Raw genomic sequence first — 25,774 nt, 5'->3', positions numbered from 1 at the left:
GACATGGAGTTTTTAATAACATACGAGTTCATTTCAAACATAATAAATAAAGAAAATGTATTCCTTACCAAAATTTCCAAATGCAAGACAAAACAATGTATTAGTTAAGCCTTCATAAGAGTACTACCTACTCGGGATGTAACAGGCCCCCGCAGGCCTCTCTTGTGGCTGTGCAGGCTGCTAATCAGATGAATGTAGATACAAGGCTGGGAGAGAAGGCATTTTCAGCACTGTACCATCCAAGCAATTATTCAATATCCAACCAATCAGATAGCTTCATACGAGACGAGAAATAGATGGAAATAAGTTGTTTGTGGTTTGACTTGGTATGCTTTTTTTGGCTTAGCAAAGAGATGACTTCATCTTTATATCCTGCTCTATTCTCTATGGTGACTTAAAAAAATAGTACTGAAATTTTAAAATGAGTATACGATAATCTCAGTGGCCTAAAATGGATATTTAAAAGAACCCCAAAGCAAAATATAACACAATTCACTGTAGTCCTGTTTTCAGAATAACTTGAATTTTTAAAAAAGCAGATACTATATTTTCCATGATTATAAAATAGAAGTGTGTCCATTGCTGAGGTTTTTGAAAATGTGTGAAATACAAGTCAATAGTAACTACAAATTCACAGACAATCACTATTGTCATTTGGGAACATTTCCTTCGTCTAGTTTTCTACAGCTGGTCCAGCTTCAGGCAGTCACCCAGTCACATTCAGAAAGGCCCCAGGCTCTCCTATTGCCATCGTGAAATTCTTAATAATTTTTAAACAAGAAGCCATGTGCACTGGACTCTGCAAATTATGTCACCAGACCTATTGACAGATGTCCATGCAGACATAGCTACTATTATATATGTGTGTGTATATATATATAAACAGTGCTATCTTTATGTAAATTATATATAACTATTTATAGTTTTGTCATATTTTTACTGCCTAGTATTTCACTCTGTGTTAATAAGTGTATTTTTAATGTTTGCATAGCATTTTATCATCTGGAAAAGCAATATCCAGTATTTAAAGGTCCATCTCTTTGATTATTAGTAAAGGAGGTTATGTTTCACTTACTTACTAGGCATTGTTACTTCCTCTGGGATTTCTCTCCAAAGCCCCACATGGTTTTTAAGGTCTGGTGTGCCCAACCAAGAAGGCCTGGGGGCCCCGCGGTAAGTGCTGCACAGGGAAGCAAAAGGCTTTTGAACCCCCAGCCACTCTACGGGAGAAATGTACTTCCACAAAAATGTGCAGGGGAGGGAAGGGAAAACAGTTTTTTTCCCCCAGTCTCAGAGACCCTGTGGGGCAGTTCTCCTCTGTTCTGCAAGTGGTTATGAGTTGAAACCTGCCCAAAGGCAATCGTTTGACCGTGTCTGTTCACTCTAGCTTTATTTCCACCACTGCTTCTCTCCTGTCACCCCTCAACTGTTCTACGTGGCTGCCACACTGAGTGTTATGCAACTGCTAGAATTTCCTGTGCATCCTCCTGCTTCTTGACCTTTGAGCATCCTGTGTGCCATTTCGGAAGCTCTCTTCCTATGTCTCCTTGTTTTCCTGGTTAACTTGGATTTGCTCTTCAGTTCTGAACTTCAACATCACTTCCCCTGAAAGTCTTCTTTGACCTTGAGACTAGGTGCTTGGGCCTCTCAAACGTATTCTTTTAAGAAAACTTTTATTTTGGAATAGCTTTAGATTTACAGATGAGTCCCAAAGATAGTACAAAGAGTACCCATATTGCCTTCACCCAACTACCTCTAATATTAATAACTGGCATAACTCTGGTATATTTGTCAAAACGAAGACTTCAATACAGGCACTAAAATATTAACTGAAAACGTTGTTGGGCTTTCACTCCCATATTGTGTTTAGCCTACCTGTCTCCTTAGTCTCCTGTACTTATATTTTAGTACTTACTGCATTCCATTCCAATTCCTCCCCTTCTAGAATAGAAGCTCTGTGAGAGCAGAGACTCTATTTCCTCCAGTGCCCCTCCAGTCTTTACACAGCAAACTGGAACAATACATATCTGATGACGATGCAAAATTTGTTTTTTTCTAAACGAATCTTTCAAAAAGGTTGAGCCACCTTACATTTAAGTTCTTACAAAAATCTCATCCTGTGGTGTACTTTCTCGATTATTTTATTCAGAGCAATAAATTACTGTACAAGGAAAACACATTAGCCTGAAATGACCTCATTGATTGCTTGGAAGCTTGGAGCGATCATCTGTTTGGAATCAGGAAGAATGAAGGCCAAGGCATTTAAAACACTTAGTAATTTGTGTTTGGGAGGTTGTGACCTCCCACTTGTAAAGGTTGGGTGTCCTTGTAAACAAGGCTTTTAAAAGTAGACAAGGAAGGGAAAGGAGATGGAGACTGAAGGACAACAGCTCATTATAAAATTCACTTTATAAAGCAATGCAGCTCTTCCCCGGTCAGAGCACCGTCAGCTCCCTCCTAGCACTGCTGCGATAGCCCCGCAATGGTCTCTGTGGGTCCTCTTTGGTGCATCTGCAGTTTGCTCTCCAAGAGAATGTGGAGTGATCACTTTAAAACACCAAATCTCCTTAAAAACCGGCAGTCGTTTCCCAGTTAATTTCTAAGACAGATCAAAATCTCTCACAACCTACAAAAATCTTCAGTACTCAGCTTCCTGCCTGCCTCCTTAGGCTGCAGGTCTCAGCTTAAGCCTCATTTCCCGAACCACAAGCTTTGCTTCATAGCTCTTGTTAGAGTTATAACTATAAACTACATGAGGGCAGGACTCGTGTCAAGTAGTGTTCACCTTTGTACCTCAAGCATTCAGCAAATAACCTAGCACGTTGTAAGAACTTTTAAACATTCAAATAAATGCACAAAGGAACCCCTTCAGGTGGCAGTGAGTTCTTTACCCAGTGGGTCAGAGTAACCTTTAATATTTCTACGTTTGGACTTCTAGGCACCCAAACTTTACTTTGAGTAAATTGCATTGACCATTCAACTTGGTGGAAACCATTCAGTGCTGCCATGCTAGGATGACATGCCTGCCCTGCTTAAGTGATACCATCCTTGGGAACCCTCATTTCTGGATGGCTACGTCATCAAAAAGTAGCATCTGCTGGCCAGTCCTCTGAGACGTCCTTCATCTTCTCCTAATTTCAAGCTGGGCTTGATCACGCAGGGCCGCACTCTGCTCTCCTCGTGGCCTGCTCCTTGTTTGGGCTTCCCACGTTATTCTCGGGCCTTAGGCAGTTCAGGAGCCCTGCTGCGAAAGGAAGGTGCAGTTTTTAGCATTCATATTTCACAAAGGGAAGGATCATAAAACTTCAAGAAATCTGCTTGGGGAACAGTGTTGCTTCTTTGTATCTCATTCCATTCTGTAGCATCTGTCCCGTGTGTTGTGAGCCTGGAGAGCAAGTCTAAGTTACCAGGCAGCAGGCAGCAGCATCCATTATAAAGAGAACCATCCGCTCTCTATAATGTGTACCTCCTGCTCTCTCATTTTGGAGTAAAGCTGGGTTAACCATAACTGTGTCTTCGTATGGATTGTGATAAGAGTTGTATGAGCCCCTAATAAAATGATTTTTTTTTTTAAAAAAGAGGAGCTGATACCAAGGGCTCAAATAGAATGTAAATATTTAGAAAATAATGATGGCAACATATGTACAAATATGCTTGATACAATTGATGTTTGGATTGTGATAAGAACTGTAAGAGCCCCCAATAAATGGATCTTGGGGGAGAAAACCCTGTGTCTTCAAGGTACATAATGCTCTGCACAAAGTACTCTGCATTTTAACTTACTTGGAGAAAGCTCTATTATCAGAAATGTCATCTTGGGCTATGACACATAAATATGTGTACACTCATGTTCATGACAGCATTATTCACAGTGCCCCTCATGGGTTGAATGGATCAATGAACGATGGTGGATACACACAATGGAATATTATACAACTTTAAAGACTAGTGAAGAAGCCCCAAAACACCTCATGACATAGATGAACCAGGAGGATATTATGCTGAGTGAAACAAGTCCTTCACAAAAGGAAAGATGTTAAATAAGAACAGTGTTATAAAAAAAATTTACATTCAGAAAGAAACATTCTGGGATCGTTATCAGGAAGGAAAATCACTAACTAGAAAGTGGATGCATATTAACTTAGGTGAAAGGAAAGGAAATATTGATTAAGGCAAAGTAAGATCCTGGGAGTTGCACAAGAGCAAAAAGCAACAGAAATGAATACTTCAATATACATATCTTGCAAGAATAGTAATAGCAAAAATGAGGGGAGAAAAATGGGAATATAGTCACAAGTATATATGGATTTGACATAGGTCTTTGCATATGCTATGGATATTCCCTATAGAGGATACAGGAGACAAAATCCTGAAAATGTAGCCAGAACTAAATGCCTTGGGGTTGGAGATTTAGGACCACAGGGTGGGGAGACAGCTGGGTCAATTAGCATGACAAAGCCCCCCCCAGGTCGTTCTATTCCCTGCTTTAGTGAAAGGAGACTGGGGTCTTAAAGCTTGTGACCAGCACCCAAGATGCAAACAATGGGCTCTATGGGGAACTGAAAAAGAGTGGAGAAAACCAAAGGGCTAATAGACCAGATGAGCTGCTCGCCTCCACTAGCCTGAGCCCAGAAGAGCTACCTGGTAGTCGGCTCCCACTAGCAACTGCTTTGATTGGGAACATGACTAAAGATCCTGACTAGAGGGGGAGAAAAATGTAGACCACAACTCCAAATCACAAAAAATACCAAACTTACTAGTCTGACAGAAATTGGTGAAATCCCCCAAACCACGGCCCTTGCACACCTTTCAAGGCTGGCTGAACCCACCTGTAGGCAACAACTTCTAGTCAAACAATAGATAGGCCTATAAATAAAGTGAATTCTACCACCAGGGAGAAATGTATACAACCACAGGAGACCAAAAGAGCAGCATTTGCCCCAAACAAAGCTCAGACAGAAGGAAGGGGCAGGAAAGAAGAGTGAATGGAAATAGGAAGCAGGAAGAATGCTATTAGTAATTGGGGGGATTGCAACAAATACCATTAAACAAATGTATATAAATAGTTGATTGGAAAACTAATGGACTCTATAAACTTCCACCCATACTACAATTAAAAAAAATTGAGTTGCAGCTTACGTTAAAAAAAAAATCCATAATGTTATGCATTCCTCAGGTTGTGTCCTTGCTCTCTTGGTTGAAGGCCTACCCCAAACCTTAATCCTACAGAATAAACGTCACTGCCAAGGAGCTGATTCTGACTCATAGCAGCCTTCTAGGACCGAGAAGAACTGCTCTCTGGGGGTTCCAGAACTGTTAACTTTTCACAGGAGTAAAAAGGCCTGTCGTTCTCCCTTAAAGGCATAAGCAAGGTAAACTAAGTGAAGAGCTTTCCATTCTCTGCAAAATGTTTTTTAAGCTCATCATGACCCCAAACAGCCTGAAATCAGGAAGCTAAGGAGACCATTTATTAAGTCTTAAAGAGGACAAAGACACGTCATACGAATGGAGGAGACCATTAGCTTAGCATGAGGTCATGATGGCATCCAAGGATTTACAGAAAACAAAGACATACAGTAGGACAAGGGAGGGCAAAAGACATGATCACAAAGGCATCATATATTGGTGTGGGACTACAGAAATGGAAATAAGACCATGATTGGGACACATATATTATGTCCATCATGTTAGGAGAGCTCGCAAGATGGATACAGGGCCTTCTAACCAAAGCAGCCAGCTCATGACTCCTGACTATGTGTGGCCAATACATCTCCATGAAGGGCACGCCTGCCGGAGCCTGCCTCTTTCTCCCTGGTGAAGGACCAGTGCACCAGCGTGGAAGGAGTAATGGTCAGAAGGAATTCAATGGAGGCTTAATCTATGTGGGGACTCTGCAAATGTGTAATAGTGGAGTGAGATCAAACCATGCCACTTTATTAAAATTAAAGAATAAGCCTTTTATTATAGTGAGCTGGGCCAAGAGAGGAGGCTAGCATCTGGAAAAAAACAATCTCAACCCTTATCGAGGAAGATAGGCAGGCTTTTAAAACAAACTTTTATTTTAATTAATTTATTTATTTTATTGGGGCTCGTACAAATTTTATAGCAATTGTATTAATTACACTTGTACATATGCTATAGACAGGCTTTATACAATAGTTAAGTCAGGGGGGCTAGATTGGTAGGGAACGTTATTTATTTTATATTTTTAATTTTTATTTTTTAATTAATTATTTTATTGGGAAACGCTTACAACTTTCATAACACTCCATCCTTCAATAGTATTAAGCACACTTGTACATATGTTGCCATCAACATTTCCAAAACAATTTCTTTCTACTTGAGTCCTTGGTATCAGTTCCTGTGTTTTCCTCTTCCCTCCTCCACCCTCCAGCCCTCATGAATCCTTGAACAATTATTATATTTGATTCTTGTTATTTCATGTCTTACACTGTCCCTTGTCTCCCTTTGCCCACATTTCTGTTATTTATGGCGGTGGTGGATAGTTACATTCTGTGCTTATCAGGCAGAGCATTGGGGAGTGGAAACTTCAGATGAGTCAGTATCTATTTACTACATTCCTTGCTTATCTGGCAGACAGGCTATCTGGAAGGGTTCGGGGTCAAGGTCTGTCAGGTCAGGAGGGGCTCATCTGGCAAGAATATTTGTGGATAAGTCAGAGTCTGGCAGGCTATTAAGTTGGGTTAGAGATAGCAAGGTTGTCGTCATCCGAGATGGAAATTCTAACAAAATGGAGTTATTCAAGATAAGCTGGGTTACTACAAATGGATTTTGGATGTTCACTGTTATCCACAGCCTTCTGTAAACCAGGTGCTCAGAATGCATGCTCCACAACGTCAAGAAGACCTAGAAGCAGAGCTGAAGACAAGCGGAGGAATCCATGCCGAGTCTGAGGATTAGCATCCTGCAACACATACTGAGATTGTTAGATCAGTTTTAAACTAAGTATAAATAAATAGACCAAAAGAAGAAACAGTTATTTGTCTTTTTATCTCAAAATCATCTAAGTAAAAGCTTCAGAGTCTGAAGCTTTCCTAAATTCTTCTTAGTATCTGGTTGTATTTTTTATATCTATTTCTGAACCTGAAAGCGTTTCCCCTTTCTTCAATGCAAATTTGTTTCTAATTTTTATTCTAATCCTATACTTTTCTAATCTAGTATTATTGCTATTTATCCATCACACATTCCATTTAATGTGATATGCAGTTGGAAAGTAAATATATATATTTTCAGTATATTTGCTGAATTATCTAGCACAGTGCTTGTCAGAGTAAGAAAATAATTTTTTGCTGAATTGAAAATTTTATCTGTATCCCACAAGCTCTTTTTTGATTAAGTAATTTGACTCCTCAAAATTACTAAATCACAAATAAGTGTTGAGTTTGGCCTCTTGGAACCTATATATACATGTATGCACTATTTTCAAGGCAGATCTCAAATCAGGTTATTTGATTTTAAAAATTAATATAACTTATTATGATTTATTTCCTATAAAGAAATCATATGGTCACAACATCCTTTCTCTAAGCTTTATTGAAATATGATTTACCTACAAGAAAATGCACCAAGTGTACTATTTAATGAATTCTAATAAAGATGTTAGGTTTCTCAGGTGGAAATACCTTGGTCCTTGGCTTCCAGTGAGAAAGCACACCAAAGCCTGGTTTGTGATCCAAGTGGGTTTTTATAAAGGATAGAAGCAGGTTCAGGTTTTACACAGGTACCCTCGGTGCACTTTTTACCCACATGTAGAAACATAAGGCCAGAGAAAACTGCAGCATGGCCAAGGAGCAGCTGGAAAAAAGGGCGGTGGGCTCAAAGTTTCTGGCTTTTCAGGACCCTCTACTGGGAGGCATGGTTGACGGTGCTGGTTGACCCCATTGGCTAAATTAAGCCCACCTGGCCTAGAAGGGGCCAATCCAGGTGTAATGCTACCTAGGTGTACTGCCCCTTCCTGGCTCAGAGCCTGAATTTGGAGCATGCCCAGTAGACAACCTGGTCCCTGTTCTGGCTTCCTAAGGAAGACATACAGTTGGGTAATCATCACTACTAGCTTTTAGTATATTTGTAAACTCCTAAAAAGTTCTCTCTCCCGCCACAGTGAGGCAAAACACTAAGGGGATGCAACAGAACAGCAAGGGAACGGAGCAGCGAGCTCCCCAAGGAATGCTGAAGGTAGACTTTGGGGTCAGGGCATGGTGCCCCAACAGACTGAACTGGAAAACACTCCTAAAGGCCAACAAACAGTCCTTGAACTAACTACAAGCTTTTCTTTCTTGTTGTGTTTTGTTTTTGTCATTGGTCTGTTGTAGCTTGGTTTTGCTCTGTCTTGTTTTTGTGCATGTTATTATCTCTGCAGGTCTGTCTAAATAAGATAGGCTGGATGAACAATCTGTAGGAGAAAACAACGGGACCAACAGTTCCAGTGGGACCTGGGAGACGGGGAGGTGGGGGGAAAGGTAGTGATGTTAACAAACCCAGGGACAAGGAAACAACAAGTGATCCAAATTGGTGGTGAGGAGGGTGTGGGAGGGCTGGTAGGGCACGATTAAGGGTAATGTAACTAAGCGGAATTACTGAAACCCAAATGAAGACAGCATGATAGTGGGACAAGAGGAAAGTCAAAGGAAATAGAGGAAAGAGTTAGGACGCAAAGGGCATTTCTAGAGGTCTAAATAAAGGCATATACATATGCAAATATATTTATATATGAGCATGGGGAAATAGATCTATGTGCATATATTTATAGGTTTAGTATTAAGGTGGCAGGTGGACATTGGGCCTCCATTAAGTACTCCCTCAATGCAAGAATACTTTCTTCTATTAAATTGGCATTCTGTGATGCTCACCTTCCCGACACAACCACTGAAGACAAAGCAGGTGAATAAGCAAATGTGGTGAAGAAAGCTGATGGTGCCCGGCTATCAAAAGATATGGCGTCTGGGGTCTTAAAGGCTTGAAGGTAAACAAGCGGCCATCTAGCTCAGAAGCAACAAATCCCACATGGAAGAAGCACACCAGCCCGTGTGATCACGAGGTGTCGAAGGGATCAGGTATCAGGCATCATCAGAACAAAAAATCTTATCATAGTGAATGAGTGGGGGAGTGCACAGTGGAGACCCAAAGCCCATTTGTAGGCCACTGGACATCCCCTTACAGAAGGGTGTCAGGGAGGAGATGAGCCAGTCAAGGTGCGATATAGCAATGATGAGACATGAAACTTTCTTCTAGATCCTAAGTGCTTCCTCCTCCCCCACTATCATGATCCCAGTTCTACCTTACAAATCTGGCTAGAGCAGATGATGTACACTGGTACAGATAGGAACTGGAAACACAGGGAATCCAGGACAGATAATCCCTTCAGAACCAGTGTTGTGAGTGGCGATACTGTGAGGGTGGAGGGAGGGTTTGTTGGTAAGGGAGAACTGATGACAAGGATCTACATGTGACCTTCTCCCTGAGGGACAGACAACAGAAAAGTGGGTGAAGGAGGACATCGGACAGGGCAAGATATGACAAAATAATAATAATTTATAAATTATCAAGGCTTCATGAGGGAGTGGGGCATGGGGAGGGAGGGGAAAAAATGAGGAGCTGATGCCAGGGGCTTAGGTGGAGAGCAAATGTTTTGAGAATGATAAGGGCAATGAATGTAGAAATGTGCTTTACACAATTGATGTATGTATGAATTGTGATAAGAGTTGTATGAGCCCCTGATAAAACGATTAAAAAAGTTATCTCAGACCTTGTCACAGTAAATCTTCTTATCCTATTCTGAGTCCCTGGTAACTACTGGTTTGCTTTCTGCAAAAGACACTACTTTTTATTTATTAAGCTAATATGTACAAGGCCTTCTCTTTGAAAACTGTGCACTTCATAAAATACAAAAATAAGTAAGACTCAGTTTGTGTCCTTTAATAACTTAAAACCCAGTCTGATTGTGACTCACAGGGATCCCGCAGGACAGAGCAGAACTGCCCCTGTGGGTTTCTGAGACCATAACTCTTTACAGAACTAAAATGTCTCCCTTTCTACTGTGGAGGGGTTGTGGTTTTGAACTACTGACCTTGAAGTTGTCAGCCACCATGCCACCAGGGCTCCTAAAATCTAGTCTAGTTTTATGTGATTTTTGATATTGCTCTGCTTATAAATAACATGAGGCTGAATTTCAATATAAATTATACCTATTAAAGAGCAACGAGGAAGGAAAAAATGCTTCACAAACCATGATGTCACTAATTATTATTTCTTTTAAAAAGCACACATTTATGACTGCATTATGTACCTGATAATTTTTAAAAGGCAACTCCTTGTCAAATTCAATAGCCTATGGACAGTAAAGTACACAGAAATTGTAAGCTTACAAGTTGATTCTTACAGGTTATTTTATGTCATCCTAGACCAGCTCTCTGACCAGTTTGGTAAAAAGGCATTTTAATGTAGAATAATTATGTTGCTTAAAGAAAGAAAGAGGAGAGAGCACCGTGTTCTGCAAGGGTTCCCAAAGAATTGTGGGGCTAAGTCGTGAGAAAATGGTTGGGACATTAAAATTCATGAGGGAATTCAGGCTAAATTCCATGAATAACAAAGCGATTATTAGGGGATTCAGGTTTTTCTTTCATCGTGACAGAAAGGCACAAAATCATTATCGTGACCTTTTGTTGTCAGATGCTGGAATAGGCCTACTGTTTTTTTTTTAACCCTGGAGAGTGGCCACAGTGGTGACTAACGGTGGCCACGGTGCATGTGGCTTTCCATGGTCCTAACTGCCGACTGCAGAATGGCTGGATCGGTATTTTCTTTAGATCATAAAGAACTGAGTCTATTCTCGAACTTACTGGCCCTGGATGCATGCTGACCTGCCATTTCCAAAACAGGCAAAACTGGTTTTTGCATTCGGAGCCCCCTTGCTCAACACAAAGGGGCCCTGGTGGTGTCGTGAGTCACTGTGATGGGCAGTTCATCACAAGGTCAGCAGTTCTATCCCACCAGCCGGCCCTTGGGAGAAAGAAGAGGGGCAAGTCTCCTCTACCCTATAGAAATGCTATGAGTTAAAATTGATTTGGTTTTGCGAGATACCATAGGACTACAAGTAATTTCAAAATAAGCAATGCCTGTAAATTGTGGGGGGGAGAGTCATATCAGGAGATCAAAAATCTGGAAAAAATAATCCTGTCAAACTTGTATGTTTACCTAGAGAAATGGGATTGCCTAGAGTATTAGACACTTTGAAGAGTGAGCTATATGTGATCAAATTGACCACAGCAACTCACAGGTTAGATAGCAACCTTAGAGCCCAATAAGATTTGTTCCCTGAGGGAAGCAGCTCAGAAATGGAGGCTAAGAATCATTGTACAACTCAAAGGATGTAATCGAGGTCACCAAAGTGTACCTGTAGAGACTATTTAGTTGCTGTGCTTTTCCATGCACATTCTCAACAACAAAGGAGTGCAACTTAGGAAAAGAGCAAACAACCACAAAACCCTAAAAAACCCTCACTGACCAGCATCTTCAAGGTGATATATCATAGTTAGTCCATGGGCAACACTATAGAAGGGGGAGCACTTGACCCAATGACCATCAATCAGGCAGAAGAATTAGCAGTGTCACCTGACCTTGCCCAGAGCCACTATATGTAAGGTGTTGCCTAAAACTGCTTCCTGGATAGGGACTGTGGCCACGGCAAGTTCCACGCAGATAGGGCAGCATTAAAAAAAAAAATTTTTTTTTTTTAGAATCTCCAGCTTTGTTCTCAGTTTCTGACCCCAAACCCAAATCAGAAAGAACAGAAAAAAAACTTACTCATCAACTGGTTACATTGGAGGTAACCTACTTTGGAATATGCATTTTATTCCCTCTTCATTGTTCTAGACCCTCTCCTCACTTACATTTATGTTTCTGTGTGTTTTTTAGGTGAAAGTTGTAATCAGTGGAACAGCAGAAATCCTTATGTTGTCTCTCCTCCTACTTCTTATTCCCACCTTCTCCTTATTCTGTTCCTTTGATGTATGCAGTAGTTTCCGTATCACAAAATTATGCTCAGGGTAATTCCAATGCACCCAAAGGTGCTTACATGCTACAAAATAAATAAAATGGTTCACATTATCCAAAATAATAATAATAAAATTTCCCCCTATCTACCTAAACAAACTTCCAAGATTTCCTAGCTACAAGTGCTAGCACCTTTGATTAGTTGATTAGAATCCTGGATAATATTTTATGCTCAACAAACATATTTTGGCTACTGACTAAAGGACAGGTGATCAGAAAAAGAAAGGCAATTATGTTTTGGTAATGACCTGAGTGGGAGGAGGTTAAGATGAGAATATTGTAAACTACTGTGGTACCAGGCACCTGCTTATAAAGCCCACTCTCCATTACAGTCTAAAGATAGCAGAAAAACCTATTTTCTGCAGTTACCATATAACTTCCTGAAGACACCTCACAGAATTACAGCGCTAATTTTGGAGGAACATGGCCTAATTATAAAGCAACAAGAAGGGAAGAATATAGAAAAACATGTGTTTAAACACACAAGCAGAGAGCAATTAAAATATAAAAAAGATCACACCCCCAAAACCCTTGTATAATAGTCATAAAATTATCCGCATTACAATCCAAATATGCAAAGAAAACACTGCCTTTTATTTTGTGACATTCCTTACAAGCTCCTCCCTTGCCCTATAGTGGGAAAGAGAAAAAAAAAACCGAAACTTTAAAATTGTCAATTCAGGGTAATACCCTCATTCAGTTTAAATAGTCACTTTTGAATAATATTTATACAACATCTTTCACCTTTCTTCCCTCTTCACCTTGCTCTTCCAAAACAGATTTGTTTGTTGTTGTTGGGTTGCTGTTTTTTGTTTTTGTTTTGGCAGTCCAGGGTACTTTCAGTCTTCTTCAACACCATCATTCAAATGCACCAGCTCTTCCCTGGCCCTCTTTGTCTATGGTCCAGCTTCCCCTGCATTGAAAATAGCGTGCTTTGGACCAGGTGCACCTTAGTCCTCAAAGTGACTTCTTTCCTCTGCAGCACTTCACGAGGTCAAGATTTACCCAATGCAGAATCCTTCCATCTGTTCACTGTGGCTTCCATGAGCACTGGCTGTGGAGTTAAGTAAAACGCAATCCTTGACAATTTCTATCTTTTCTCTGTTTATCACACTGTTGTCTACTGGTTCAGGTACAAGAAATTTTGTCTTCTTTACATTGAGTTGTAATCAATCCATACTGAAGGCATGGTCTTGTATGTAAATCAGTAAATGCTTCAAATCCTCTTTGCTTTTAGCAAGCAGTGTGTCATCTGCATATGGAGTGTTGTTAATGAACCTCTCTCCAAATCTAGTGTTCTTCGTGTAGTCCAGCTTCCCAGATTATTTGCTCAACATATACTCAAGTAAGTTCTGATTCATAGAGACCGTATGTACAACAGAACAAAACACTCCTCAATGCTGCACCGTCCTCACAGTCTTTTCTGTGTTTGAGCCTATTGCAGCCACTGTGTCAATGTATCTCTTTGAGAGTCTGTCTTTTTCAACGATCCTCTATTTTTTGCTAAGCACAATGTCCTTCTCTAGGGACATTACAAAGTACGTGAGAAGAGTCTCACCACCCTTGATTCTAATGAGGAGTCTGGCTAACATATTTGTTGGTTCTTCGGGCGGGGAAGTCCATGGTACATTTTATATTCTTCATCAACACCATAACTCAAAGGCATAACTTCTTTTTCTATCTCCCTTGGTCGTGTTCAGTTTTTGCATACATATGAGAGCATTGAAAATACCATACCTGGTAGTTCACACCTTAGTACTCAAAGTGACATCTTTGCTTTTGCCCTTCAGTCCAATGCAATATAGCATTTGATTTCCCGACTGCTGCTTCTATGAGGATTGACCACAACTCTACTTAAAATGAAATCTTTGACCACTTCAGTCTTTTCTCCCTTTGGTATGGTGCTGCCAAGTGGTCCAGTTGCGAGAATTTTTATGTTCTCCACGTTGAAGTGCAATCCATCCTGAAGATTGTAGTCTTTGACTTCAGAGCTCCAAGCCCTCTTCCCTTTCAGGCGAGGAAGACTGTGCTGTCTGCATGGTCTTCCTTCCACTTGGAGGCTGCCTTCATTTTCCCGCACTGCAGCCTGTTGGGTTGTTGCCTAAGAGGCAGCTTGAATACGTAAGGTGAGAGGATACAACCCTGAGGCAAACCTTTCCTTTTCTTTTCTTTCATGATTATGGGACTTTATTATGAAAGTTTACAGGTTACAACAAATGGAGATTAGAAAATATGTAGGGTGCCGATCTTTCGTCAGAAACAGCATGTCTTCTCAGCCATGCCGATGAGCACATCTCTCTGGTTTTCAGTTTTAAGAAGTGGCTAAAAGGCCAGTTCTATGGCCTCTTCCCAGTCTGGGCAAGCGTTACAACGCTCCGTGTCACACTGAGATATGTTCAACAGGCATCCTGCTGTGCAAACCAGCCTCCGGCCCTAAGACGCTCACCACTCTGTTTCATCATCCCTGTTGTTACCATGACTCCGTCATTGTCTCTGTGGCCACCACTTCTCAAAACACAGCTCTCAGGTGAGTGCGGATCCTCTTTCTGCTGGTCTTGGGAGTCTCTGTGCCTGCTTCTGCAATGGCTGACTTTGGGGATGTATCCCGCTGGGTACCATGGGATGGCAAAACTGGCCAATCCCTTCACATTAGCTTCATATATCCTTTTTTGCATGCTCCCATCCAGTCATTAGACAGAGTGAAAAAGATGATGGATATAAGAGCCACACCAAGTAATTTCACTACGCTACAGCCATTTTTATGTTTTTTGGCATATTTGAGTCCATTGTGTAGCCAATATCAATATATCTATACCATGGAGACTATCCCTTATTTTGGTTAACCCTCTATTTTTTGTTAAATCATTTTATTGGGGGCTCTTATAGCTCTTATCACAACCCATCCATCCATTGTGTCAAGCACATTTGTACATTTGTTGCCATCATCATTCTCAAAACATTTGCTTTCTACTTGAGCCCTTGGTATCAGCTCATTCGCCCCTCCCCCACCTCCCCTCTCTCATGAACTCTTGATAATTTATAATTTTTTTTTCATGTCTTACACCGACCACTGTCTCCCTTCACCCACTATTCTGTTGTCCATACCCTGGGAGGGGGTTATATGTTGATCATTATGATCTATTCATCCTTTCTCCCCCACCTTCTCCCTACCCATGATATGGCTACCCTCATTATTGGTCCTGAGGGGTTCATCTGTCCTGGATTCCCTGTGTTTCTAGCTCTTATCTGTACCAGTGTACGTGCTCTGATCTAGCTGGATTTGTACGGTAGACTTGGGGTCATGACAGTGGGGAGGGGAGAGCATTAAAGAGCTACAGTAAAGTTGTGTTTCCTCTCTTCCTTGTGACCCTTCTGTAAGTTGACCTTTTTTTTCAGCAATGTATATTTCCAGAAAATATGTCCAAAGAAAGCGAACTGAAGTTTCAAAATACCCAAAGCTTTGTGGAAATCTATAAAAATGTCTAGAGAAGTCAATCAGATCTCTAATAATGATCCTGCCAGATACTTTATGGCCAGAAGTATGAAATTAAAATCTATAGTAATTATTCCAGTTAGAATTATTACATTTTGCATTTTTATTATAAATAAATCATTTTATTGGGGGCTCTTACAATGCAAACCTTTCTTCATTTGAAGCCCCTTGTTGTGGTTGGTCTATGACAAGTTTCTCATGAATACAACTAAGTGTCTGGAAGTCACATTTTTCTTAATGTTATTCATAATTTGCTATTATTCACAATTGCATGTTTTTCGTAGTTAATGAAACATAGGTATAGATCTTTTTGGTATTCACTGCTGTCAGCCAAGGTCCATCTGATATCAACAATGATAGCCTTCATTCCACATCCTCTTCTAAAACTGGCTTGAATTTCTGGTAGATCCGTGTTGGTGTACTGTGCAGTCATTTTGAATTATCTTTAGCAAAACGTTATGTGCTTATGATATTAGTGATCATCAATGTTTTCCACATTCTGTTGGCTCATCTTTATTTGGAACGAGCATGAATACTGATCTCTTCCTGACAGTTGACAAGGGAGCTGCCTTACAAATTTCTTGGTATAAAAGAGTGAATGCTACCAGTGCTGTATTCTTCTGTTGATAAGTCAATCCCTGGAGCTTTTGTTTCTCACCAATGTCATTAGTGCAGCTTGGGCTTCTTTCTTTAATGATGCTACCTCCGGAAATGATCGCATAAACTAATTCATTTCGGCCAACAGTTATTCTGTGTATTCCTTCCATGTTTTGTTTTTTTTTTAATGCTTCCTGAGTCACTCAAAAGTGGAGCCCTGATGGTGTAGTGGCTTATGCACTGGGCTGCTAACTGCAAGCTCAGCAGTTCAGAACCACCAGTCCCCCACAGGAGAAAGCTGATGCTTTCTACTCCTGTAAAGAGTTACAGTCTCAGAAACCCACAGTTGCCACCCTACTCTGTCCTCTAGTGTTGCTACGAGTCAACACCAACTCAATGGCAGGTTTTGAGTCACTCAATATTTTGCCCATAGAATCCTTCAATATTGCAACTCAAGGTTTTTTCCTTCAGTTCTGAAAGTTTTCTTCAGTTCTTTCAGCTTGAGCAAAGCTGAGTGTGTTCTATAGGGTCTATAGAAATAGTGAATGTGTCCTATAGGGTATCTAGAAATAGTGAATGTCTTCTTGTCTTCTATAGGGTCATTGAGTCAGCATCAACTCAATGGCAGTGAGTTTTGTTTGGACTATAAAAGCAAGTTTCAAAATCCTTCTGACATCTATTTTGGTCTTTTATTCATTCATTCATTCATTCATTCATTCATTCATTTACTTATCTGCTCTCTTTTTAGTGGCCTTTTGCTTTCTTCATGTATGTTGTTTCTGATGTCATCCCACACGTTGCCTGGTCTTAGGTCATTAGTATTCAACTTTTTTCTTGAGATGGCTTCTAAAGACAGTGGAATAAATTCAAGATCATATTTTGGCTCTTGTGACTGGTTTTCATTTTCTCCAACTTAGGAGCAATTGATAGTCTGTTCTGTTAGCTCTTGCCCTTGTACTCAGTGATGGTATTGAGCTTCTTCATTGTCTCTCTCCACAGACATAGCCTATTAGATTCTTGTGCATCCCATCTGGTAAGGCCCATGTGTATAGTCAGCATTGATGGGATAAAAGGGTATTTGCAATGAAGAAGTCACTGGTCTTGCAAAATTCCATCACATAAATCAGGCATCGTTTCTACCACCAAGGCCATATTTTCAAACTACCAATTCTTCTTTACTTACAACTTTCACATTCCAACCACCAGCAATTGTCAATGCATCTTGATTGCATATTTGATCAACTTCAGACTGCAGAAGTTGGTAAAAAAAAAAAACCCTTCAATTTCCACATGTTTGGCCTAGTGGTTGGTGTGTAAATTTAAATAATAATTATATTAGCTGGTCTTCCTTATTGGTGTTTGGATAGTATTCTATCAGTAACAGCATTGTACTTCAGGATAGATCTTGAAGGGTTGTTTTTAATGAGGACTGTGACAACACCCCTCTTCAACAGGCCATTCCCAGGTAGGAAAGCATATGATTGTCTGATTCAAAATGACCGGTGTCCATCCATTGCAGCTCACTAATAACTAAGAAATTGCCATTCAAGCATTCCACTTAATTTTGATGGTTTCTAATTTTCCTAGATTCACATTTAGTACATTCCAAGTTCCAATTAATAATAGATATTTGCAACTGTTTATTCTTATTTTTGTAGTGCCACGTCGGTAAATGAAGGTGAGAATTCTCCGCTTCACCTGCATCATTCAGGTAAACTCCAAGGGGGCAGCTCCTCCCTCGCCGTACTGTGTCGCCTGACCTAAGGGGCTCGTCTCAGGCAATATATCAGACAATGTTCCACTACTGTTCATAAGGCCTCCTAGGTCCTCCTTCCAAATCTGTTTTAGTCTGCAAAGTTTGCTAAAACCTGTCCACCAAGGGTGGCTGTGCTGGTATTTGAAATACCGGGGGCACAGCTTCCAGCAACACAGTACCATGCAAGTCACTACAGTACAGCGAACTGGCAGACAAGCGGTGACCTACTATGTAAAGACCTACTTACATAATTATAGCTTGCTATGCTTTTCCAAGTTTATATTCTTTTGGAGGTGAGAGGCAATGGTGATTCAGTGGTACAATGCTTGTCTTCCCTGCGGGAGGTTTACGTTTGATTCCCAGCCAAGGAGGCTTTGCTGTTACTTGATGATCTACTTCTGAGAACCAGTCAATACAAACCCTAGAGATCCTAACAGTCTGCTCTAAACGGATCATGAGGACGGCACAGGACTGGACAGTTCAGTTCCATTGTGCCTGGGGGCATCATGAGTCAGGGGCAAACTCTGGCAGATGGCCACGGTAACATATTACTTAGAAAACAATTAACATATGTCTACAATTATTTATATTTAAATCCACCCAGGAAACTATGTCTAGAGTAAGTAACAACAAAGAAAGAATTTTTTTAAATGTTGTCAATGGGATTTAATATATGTTGACAACTATTGGAAAAAGGAACATAAAACACCAAACAAGGAGTAAATGGACATAAAACACCAAAAAGGGACTAAGTGGGTTTCACAAATATTTTTTAAAATGAAAAAAAAAAACAACCAAATCAACTCAAAATGGATAAAAATATAAAAATTAACATGATAACAAATTATAGAAGAAAGCATGAAAAATATCTTTGTGTCACTGAATTAGACTATAGTTTCTTAGATAATTACACAGAATGCATAATACATTAAAAAATGATCAGTTAACTTTCATTTTTAAAAATCTCGGAAGCTAATTTTGAGATGAAGCAAACAGCACATGGCGCAGGTATTGTTGGAACGAATCTGAAGTCTGCCGCAGTAAAACACTGAAGGGCTTACAAATGTCTTCTTGCATAAAATTCAAACTATAAGTAACTGCTGTGAGGACAGGGAAGGCAGAAAATGAATGTCTTCTCAAGATTCAGGACAGCTGTTTGCTCCTCAACCTCAACTGTCCAAGGAGCAGGGAACTGGGGACAGCTAAAGATAGTAGGAATGTGAATCTACAGCCCCTCTGGTTATCAAAGCGCGCAACAGAAACACGGCTCAAGGAACCACTCACGGCCACATGCCTGTGCTTTGTTCTCCTGGCTGCCGGTGTTATGCACCACCTTATTCAAATGGTATGTGCTCAGTCGGCTAGAAAGAACATCTTCAAAGACAGAATAGTGGTAAGGGCAGAATAAGCCCGCCTGCAACTTCTGTCAGTAGTCTGTCCAAATCTTTACCAGTTCAGCGTACAGATGGCAGTGTCTCAGAAGCTCAGTCGTCATCGCTAGACTTTACTACATTTTCATTTGTGCAGCCCAGTCCTGTATCGAATCAGTCACTTTTATCAGAATCTGTAGCATCTCCCCACATGGACAGTACATCTCTGGAAAAGCAATAGCTGAAACAGAAGCTCTACAAGGTCCCAGAGCAGAGGGTTTTGTTCCGCTTGAATGTGATCCTCCAACTTCAGTATCAGATACAGCACAACAGTCGTCTGAAGAACAAAACAAGTCCCTTGAAATCAATCAATCAAATAATAAATAAATCCTTTTTAAAAACAAAAAAAGAATCGCTGTATCATGTGCAGGAGGAAAGTGGGGCTTACTGAGTCTGAATTCCAGCAAGGAAATTTTACTGTGGTGTGCACTGTTACTCAGCTGTACACAATTGGTCTTACAAGGACAAAGCTGAGGTGCTGAGCAAATCAGAAAGGACAATCCAGTAGCTGTGGGTGAAAAGATCCAGAAGATTTGATCCTGCTAGAACACAAAATCCTGTGACCTTCTGCAAACCAAACATGACTTGAGCCTCTTCCCCCTCGTCACCGGGAACGTAGAGCGTTGTATCTTCAGAGCCGTTTTAATCATACATGTCATCAGAAGAATAGATATTTTGTTTTGCTTTGAAAACGACTCTGAATATTTATTTCCATTGCAGTTTCTGTGGCTGAAAAGACTTAAGCAAATTTGACAAGTATTTTCCTTTTAAGATCATTTTAACTTTCATTGAGTGTAGAGGACTCTGTATAACAAAAGTGGAGGCATTTTGGAGGGCTGTTATTTTTCTCAGTGTTAAACATGCACGCTTAAATCTTGCTGTTTATTTCCTCATTGTGTATGTATAGATAGGTTATTTCTGCAGCACAGTTTCTCTTTGGATAATGCTGCTCAGGGCAAAACTAGTTATCAGCAACTGAATGTGTCTTCATCATTATGGTTGCTTCTGGGTTTTTTCATTAACAAAGGTTGCACATATGTCAGCATATAGTTTCTCCACACCCACTGTTTATGTCTGAATCATTCATCACATGAGAGTGTGTGCTGATGAAATTCTAAGTTTCTGTGGCTTAATCTTTTTTTTTGAGCGAGGGAGAGGAAAGCTGTACACATTTCATCGATGACTACATGTTTCTTTCAGAATATGTTCATCAGTCAATGCGTACACAATAACGAAAAGTGACCTGAAGTGAGTATGCTGTATTTATGTTCATCCACAAGTCTTGGATTAAATAAAAAGGAAAATGAGAACACACACGCATAAAATCTCTGCTCTTTAAAAGACAGAGTTAAGACAGTGAGCCACAGGCTAGTACACATGGACTTCACCAGATGGAATACGCAAGAATCAAGTTGACTACATCTGTAGGAAAAGACAGTAGAGAAGCTCAAGGTGAGCAATCTAGCCCCCCAAATTTGCAAAGCACATAGCTCATAATGGATTCGTGTCCAGAATATATAAAGACTCTCGAAACAAGCAACCCCGTCTCACAAGTGGGCAAAAGAGTTGCACAAGACTGCGCCAAAAAAACCAATAGCTACAATGAGATACCATTACCACCAACCAGAATGAATAATGCAAAATAGAAACAAAACAAAGATACTGAATGCACTTTGTCAGTTTCTTAAAAACATATCCTTATCATTCAACTGAGAAATTCTACTCCTAAGTAAGAAGAAAAAAACACTAAGATCACTCAAACACTTATATATGAATGTTTATAGTGGCTTAATTAAAACTTGTTAAAAGCTAAAACAACCTAAAGGTCTCTCATTTGATAAAGATTAAACTCTTTCTACGCAGTACAACATGCCTGTATCTCAGAGTAATTGCACTGAATGGAAGAAGAAGCCAGGACAAGAAAGAAAATATACTACTTGATTCCATTCACACAACAAGTCAGTGGTTGCTGGGGTCTGGAGGTGACCACAAAGGGCTTACGGAAATTTGCGGGAACAGTAAAACCGTTTTCTATCTCGATTATACTGGTGCTTACACACCACATATACTGGTGAACATTCACATAGCTATACACTTAAAAAGGTGAATTCTCAAAAAAAAAGGTGAATTCTACCATTTGGAAATTATGCCTAAATAATGCTGACCATTTAAAAAAACTGCTAAAAAAGCTTATCACAGATTTTAATAAGTTTTTTGTGTGTGTCAACTTTTTCACCTACCAGGTGTGGGGGGGAGGGCTGAAATCATATAACTGAGAAATCAGTAAAGACAATACAAATTAAAATATGTACCTGCAAAGCAAAATCTATGTACCTTTAATATGTAATACTATTTATTTAAATGAGTACTTATGTTGGCAATTTTCTATCTTTTTCACTTCTTGATTTCATAAGTTAAACGCCCACGAAAGTTTATTTTTCAGAAAAAAAATATTGTTTCATCTTCCTTTCAAATGCTGTTGACTGAAGTTTCTCACACAAACCCAGCTTGCCACCTTCAGGCAAATGAAAGACTTACAGAGACCATCAGTAGAGATGGAACATTCATTTTGCAGATTTTTCAATAATCCATCATTAATAAAGTCTTGATCACTCCATTAGAGCCTTTGTGAGTTGCCCTTTATCTAGAGTGTTTTCCCCTGGTATCTACTGGAATGCTGGCATCTTACCTCAAAGAAGTCTTCCTCATCATTGTAGCTAGACCTTCCTCCTCTCGTTTCTCTCCTCGACTACATGCACTTTTGCTAAAAGTAGTGGCCATGTCTTACACATAGTTTACGACTCTGGATTCTGGTCAGTTGCCATTGAGAGGTTGGCAGTTCGAACACAACTGTAGGTTTAGAGAGAGAGAGAACTGGCATCTGTTCCCATGAAGATTACAGCCTAGAAAACCATATGGGGTAGGTTCTATGCTATTACCTGGGGTTGCTATAAATAAAAATTGGTTTAATGGTAGTGAACAACAACAAAATAGCTATTTAAAGAGTATGCATACAGATCAATATCATAAAGAGATAACCATTTCACTTCCAGTAGGTTTGTATGTTAGTCTGGATTGACTAGAGGAACAAATTCTTAGACACGCATTATGTGCATAAGAAAGAGCTTTATGTCTCCAAGGTAAACAATTGCCCATCAACCTCAGAAGCAACAAAGCCCACATGGAAGAAGCACACCAACCTGTGTGGTCACAAGGACTTGAAGGGATCATGTATCAGGCATCAAAGAACAAAAAATCATATCATTGTGAATGAGGGTGAGTGCGGAGTGGGGACCCAAAGTCCATCTATAGGCAACTGGACATCTCCTTACAGAAGGGTCTCGAGGAGGAGATGAGCCAGTCAGGGTGCAGTGTAGCAATGATGAAACATACAACTTTCCTCTAGTTCCTAAATGCTTCCTCCCCACCACTATCATGATCCCTATTCTACCTTACAAATCCGGCTAGACCAGAGTTTGTACATAGGTACAGATAAGAACTGGAAACACAGTGAATCCAGGACAGATGATCCCTTCAGGACCAGTGGTGAGAGTGGCGATACTGGGAGGGTGGAGAGAAGATAGGAGAGATAGGGGGAACTCTAATTACAAGGATCTACAGATAACCTCCTCCCTGGGGAAAGGACAACAGAAAAGTGGGTGAAGGAAGATGTCGGACCGTGTAAGACATAACAAAATAATAATAATTTATAAATTATCAAGGATTCATGGGAGGGAGGGAAAAAATGAGGAGCTGATACCAAGGGCTCAAGTAGAAAGCAAACGTGTTGAGAATGATGAGGGAAACAAATGTACAAATGTGCTTGACACAATGGATGGATGTATGGATTGTGATAAGATTTGTATGACCCCCCAATAAAGAAAAAGAGCTTTATATTCAAGAGAAGTTAAATATTGAGAAAACATCTCCACCCAGTAAAGACCAAGTCCATAAATCTGATATTAGTCCATATGTCCGATACCAATCTATAATGTCCTCTTCAGACTCATGAAACACATGCAATGACACCATATGCAGAAAGATCACAGACCAGTGAGCTACTTATCTCTTTGGCCCCTCCAAATGAGGTCATCAAGCTGTGACCTGATTGGCAGGCTAAATTCCACCCCATCCACTCCAAAGTTTCAATTGACAACAGATTATGTCACTACCACAGGCCACCCCTTGTCAACTTGACACTTTCACACAACTCTGTAGTCATATATAATTTTCAACAAGCAATAATAAAATCACATCTGTACCTAACAGGATAAAACTAAAATGCATACAATTCAATATGTGCCACCCTCATTTAAACATAACATTCTATAAGTGAACAAAACAAAAAATGCTATGCCTAACAATTGCAGTTAACATCTAAACCTTAATCCTATAAACCTATGAATATATTCCCCTACCTATGAAAGTTTGTAAATCAGCCACTTCTTGCCTTTATCTGCCCCATTTTGGGTCTCCAATTTCTATACTGCCTCTTACATAAACCCAGCCCTCTAAGGAGACAATAATATTCTTTGCGGTGAAGAATCTTCATTCCAGTTAGAACCTTCTCAAGTCCCTATTCATAAGCAGTCAAATCAAGACAGGCCACCCATAAAGTCTGCAGCAATATGCACCAGTTCACAGGCTCAAAAATCTTCTCTTCATCTCCTTGGGTTCTGGTCAGCTCAATGTGGGCTGCCTCACTCAGCCTCACCAGGGTGCCCATTGGTTGCCTTGCCTTTATACGATGACCCCAACACAAATTCTCAACAAGCCTAGCCCTCTTGTAGTAGGTAATGAACTTCAGACCAGCCAACCCGCTCTCACAGCTCAGTGGCCAGACTCAACCCATCTTATTATTGCTGCATTTCTCTCACTTCCCCTTAACAAGTAGATCCAGGTGATCACCAAGCAAACATTTCAGTCTGCTCACAGGCTTTCTTTAACGTTCAGTACTAGAGAGTTTTCTTCATGGTTCCAGCTTTTTTCCAGCCTCTGACAAAAAGTTCAAGATTCAAATCGCCAGTTTCTTTTTCTTCAATCTGTCAACATACCCCTAGGCAAGTCTCTTGGAATGCAAATGTCTTCAGTTCTCCAAAGCACTGGGTGGGGCTTATCTTTTCAGAGCCTTCTTTGTAGGCGTGTCCTGAACCCATTTAAAAATCAAATTTTAATGGCTCAGGCAAGTGGACTCTAAAAACTCTTTAATACTTCCCTATAATAATTCCTATCAATCATAATAATAAGCGGAAGAAATGAATATGAACAAAGTAGAATCAGTTTCTAAACTCAATTCTTAAAATAGTCAAATTCAATCCTTACTTTGCTTATCTTAATTCTTTATCTAAACTATTCTAAATCTGGGATTAGGCCTCTAACAGTATTGCCTCAAGCCAGGCCAGGCCTTCTGTCAGGCATTTTGACCTGTCAGTTGGCTAAGATTTTAAAATGTAAAATAACAAGTGTTAATGGAGACGTGAAGAAATTGGAACCTCATCCACTGTCGGTGAGAATGCAAAATGGTACGGTTGGGTAGCCAGCTTAGGGACACGGGTGTCCCTCCATGCCTGAAAAGGCCCCCATAGTGGACTTTGGAAACAACTCATGTAACCATTAGACACCTATGAAGACCCCTAACTGAGCATGTTCATACTCAAACCCAAGCCAGGTGGGAGGTACACCTGGGTAGGCCAAACTAAGCCCAGGCTCATGACATCACCCAGGTGGGCCTAACTTATCCAATGAGATCAACCAATACCATTGACCAAGCCTTCCCCCAGCCATGGGGTGGGCTAGAATAAAAGCAGGGCGCATGCTCTGGGATGCACGCTTACCCTGCTCCTGGTCAGAGGCAGGTACAGGAGGAGGATTTCCCTTCCCTGCGTGGGCAGACATGCGTCCCCTCTGGGTCTACTTGGGACCCACAGGCTCTTGGCCCACATGTTTTCAGCCTCTAGGGTTCTTGGGCTTCTGGTCCCGCGGGATCCCCCTCCCCCCACCCCAAGATGCACAAGTGTGGTTACTCTTTCCCAGTTGTGAACACAACTGCTTCTTGGGCCCAATTGTGAACCTCTTTGAGACTGTAAAATCTGAAACGTGTCCTGTCCTTCATAAAAACCCACTCGGATTACAAAACGGGCTTCAGTGAATTATTTCATTGTGCAAAGTCAAGAACCGAGGTATTACCAACTCCAGAAACCTAACATTTCCAGTGCCAGTGGCTCGGATGAAAACCTTTGGGCTTCACCTTTAAGGTAAGCCCACCTTGGGACACTTGTCCCTGAACAGGGACACATCTCTGCCTCATTCACCCTTCTGGGGCACTCTTTGTTTCAGACTTCACCTCACCACCTTTGAGAGACTGAGAAGCTTGACGACTGGGTCAAATTTAACTGCAACTTAAGTGTTGGACTTAGACTGCAAGGC

General features: G+C 40.5%; 1 pseudogene; it reads left to right on the top strand.

The window, feature by feature from the left end:
* Positions 1-19,208: 19,208 nt before the first annotated feature.
* LOC142458243 (AN1-type zinc finger protein 6-like) lies at positions 19,209-19,885 on the top strand (annotated as a pseudogene).
* Positions 19,886-25,774: the final 5,889 nt, after the last annotated feature.

This window comes from Tenrec ecaudatus, chromosome 10 (assembly GCF_050624435.1).
Source record: "Tenrec ecaudatus isolate mTenEca1 chromosome 10, mTenEca1.hap1, whole genome shotgun sequence".
In the NCBI taxonomy this organism is placed as follows: Eukaryota; Metazoa; Chordata; class Mammalia; order Afrosoricida; family Tenrecidae; genus Tenrec; species Tenrec ecaudatus.
This window is presented reverse-complemented; position numbering and strand designations above follow the sequence as displayed.